This window comes from Papio anubis, chromosome 5, assembly GCF_008728515.1.
Source record: "Papio anubis isolate 15944 chromosome 5, Panubis1.0, whole genome shotgun sequence".
In the NCBI taxonomy this organism is placed as follows: Eukaryota; Metazoa; Chordata; class Mammalia; order Primates; family Cercopithecidae; genus Papio; species Papio anubis.
Window position 1 is genome coordinate 87,828,498 of NC_044980.1, and position 3,822 is coordinate 87,832,319.

Below are 3,822 nucleotides of genomic sequence, written 5' to 3' on the forward strand. Positions count from 1 at the left end.
GAGCTAATCTACAGGGCCACCTCCTACTTAGGACATTCACTTTTGCAGGTCTCAAGTTCATTCTGTTTTGCTAGGAAAAATAGTTTATATAATTGGGCTTCATCAACAATTATAATACTACTTGTTGTGAACCTATTATGTGCAAAGCATTTCACTGAGTGCTGTGAAGAGCATAAGGAGCCTTAAGATATAGAGTCCAAGATATGGAGTCCATCAAAGAGCCTGTGGTAAAAACTGTATACTACCAACTAAAGTGGGATGATACAAGATTATATACTTAGAAACCAAGTGAGTAAGAGAGAAAATGCCAGGGGTGTTTAGAGGAAAGTGATAAGAATATCTTGGCATGTTACGGGAGGGCTCCCTCAACTTCATCTTTCACTTTTACCTTGCTGGCTTGTTTTCTTTCCTCAAACACACTGAGCTTGCACCCTCATTGCAGACTTTGTAGTTGTTCCCCCTTTGCCTGCTTTGCAATGTATGACATCCCAAGAGTCTCAGATGATGTAGATGACATCTACATTAAGCACTGTTTCTTTTCATCTTACTCCATTTTTATGACACAACATTTTCTCTTTAGTGTGCCCATCACATGAAGAAGACAAAAATCCTGCAAGATTTTTCAGCGTAGCTCAGTTTATGAAAGTATACCTATGGATTGTAAGCCTTGAATACTTTTGCATAGTTTAACTTGGTATGGCTTTTGCATATATTATATAATTTTATCCTCACAATAATCTGTGAGATCCGCATCACCTATACACAAAAAGAACTTACACACACACACACACACACATATATATATATAGCCTATTTAGGCATACTTCAGAGATATTGTCAGTTTGGTCCCAGAGCACCACAATAAAGTGAATATTTCAATAAATTGAGTCACAGAAAGTTTTTCCAGTGCACATAACAGTTACGTTTACACTATACTGTAGTCTATTAAATATGCGATAGCATTATGTCTGAAAAACAATGTACATATTTAATTTTAAAATAATTCATTGCTTTAAAATAGTAAGGAGCATCTGGGCCTTCAGCAAGACATAATTATTTTGCTGGTGTAGAGTCTTGTCTCGAAGTTGACAGCTGCTAACTAGTCAGAGTGGTGGTTGCTGAAGGTTGGGGTGACTATGGCAATTTCTTAAATAAGAGAACAATGAAGTTTGCCACATCAATTGACTTCCTTTTACAATAGACTTCTCTGTAGAATGCGATGCTGTTTGACAGCATTTTACCTACAGTAGAACTTCTTTCAAAATTGAACTTAATCCTCTCAAACACTGCCACTGCCTTCTCAACTAAATTTATCAAATATTCTAAATCCTTTGTTGTCATTTCAAGTGTTTAAACCACCTTCACCAAGAATAGATTCCATATCAAGAAACCACTTTCTGTGCTCATTCATAAGAACCAACTCCTCATCTTTTCAAGCTTTATCGTGAGATTGCAGCAATTCAGTCATACCTTCAGGCTCTGCTTTTAATTCTAGTTCTCTTGCTGTTTCCATCACTTCTGCAGTTACTTCCTCCAGTGAAGTCTTAAACATCTCAAAGAGTTGGAATCAATTTCTTCCAAACTCCTGTTCATTGTTGATATTTTGACCTCCTCTCGCAAGTCACAAATGTTCTTATTGGCATCTAGATTGATGAATCCTTTCCAGAAGGATTTCAAGTGACTTTTCCTGGGTCCATCAGAGGAATCACTATCTTTGGCAGCTATAGTCTTTCAAAATGTATTTCTTAAATAATGAGACTTAAAAGTTGAAACTACTCCTTGTTCCATGGGCTACAGAATGGATGTTGTGTTAGCAGGCATAAAAACAACATAAATCTCCTTGTACATCTCCATTAGAGCTCTTGGATGACCAGGTACATTGTCAAGCGGCAGTAATAGTTTGAAAAGAATCTTTTTTTCTGAGCAGTAGGTCTCAACAGTGGGTTTAAAATATTCAGTAAACCATGCAATAAACAGATATCCCATGATTCAAGCTTTATTATTCCATTTATAGAGCACAAGCACAGGAGATTTAGCGTAATTCTTAAGGGCCCTAGGATTTTTGGAATGGTAAATGAATATAGGCTTCAATTTAAACTCATCAGCTGCATTAGCCATAAAAAAAGAATCACCCTGTCCTTTGAAGCTTTGGAGTAAGACATTGACTTCACCTCTCTATATATTTACTAAATGGCATCTTCTTTCAACAGAAGGCTGTTTCTTTTTTTTTTTTTTTTTAATTTATTTATTATTATTATACTGTAAGTTGTAGGGTACATGTGCATAACGTGCAGGTTTGTTACATATGTATACTTGTGCCTTGTTGGTGTGCTGCACCCATCAACTCGTCATTTACATCAGGTATAACTCCCAATGCAATCCCTCCCCCCTCCCCCCTCCCCATGATAGGCCCCGGTGTGTGATGTTCCCCTTCCCGAGTCCAAGTGATCTCATTGTTCAGTTCCCACCTATGAGTGAGAACATGCGGTGTTTGGTTTTCTGTTCTTGTGATAGTTTGCTAAGAATGATGGATTCCAGCTGCATCGATGTCCCTACAAAGGACACAAACTCATCCTTTTTGATGGCTGCATAGTATTCCATGGTGTATATGTGCCACATTTTCTTAATCCAATCTGTCACTGATGGACATTTGGGTTGATTCCAAGACTTTGCTATTGTGAATAGTGCTGCAATAAACATACGTGTGCATGTGTCTTTAGAGCAGCATAATTTATAATCCTTTGGGTATATACCCAGTAATGGGATGGCTGGGTCATATGGTACATCTAGTTCTAGATCCTTGAGGAATCGCCATACTGTTTTCCATAATGGTTGAACTAGTTTACAATCCCACCAACAGTGTAAAAGTGTTCCTATTTCTCCACATCCTCTCCAGCACCTGTTGTTTCCTGACTTTTGAATGATCGCCATTCTAACTGGTGTGAGATGGTATCTCATTGTGGTTTTGATTTGCATTTCTCTGATGGCCAGTGATGATGAGCATTTTTTCATATGTCTGTTGGCTGTATGAATGTCCTCTTTTGAGAAATGTCTGTTCATATCCTTTGCCCACTTTTTGATGGGGTTGTTTGTTTTTTTCTTGTAAATTTGTTGGAGTTCTTTGTAGGTTCTGGATATTAGCCCTTTGTCAGATGAGTAGATTGCAAAAATTTTCTCCCATTCTGTAGGTTGCCTGTTCACTCTGATGGTAGTTTCTTTTGCTGTGCAGAAGCTCTTTAGTTTAATTAGATCCCATTTGTCAATTTTAGCTTTTGCTGCCGTTGCTTTTGGTGTTTTAGACATGAAGTCTTTGCCCATGCCTATGTCCTGAATGGTACTACCTAGGTTTTCCTCTAGGATTTTTATGGTATTAGGTCTAACATTTAAGTCTCTAATCCATCTTGAATTAATTTTCGTATAAGGAGTAAGGAAAGGATCCAGTTTCAGCTTTCTACTTATGGCTAGCCAATTTTCCCAGCACCATTTATTAAATAGGGAATCCTTTCCCCATTTCTTGTTTCTCTCAGGTTTGTCAAAGATCAGATGGCTGTAGATGTGTGGTATTATTTCTGAGGACTCGGTTCTGTTCCATTGGTCTATATCTCTGTTTTGGTACCAGTACCATGCTGTTTTGGTTACTGTAGCCTTGTAGTATAGTTTGAAGTCAGGTAGCGTGATGCCTCCAGCTTTGTTCTTTTGACTTAGGATTGTCTTGGAGATGCGGGCTCTTTTTTGGTTCCATATGAACTTTAAAGCAGTTTTTTCCAATTCTGTGAAGAAACTCATTGGTAGCTTGATGGGGATGGCATTGAATCTATAAAT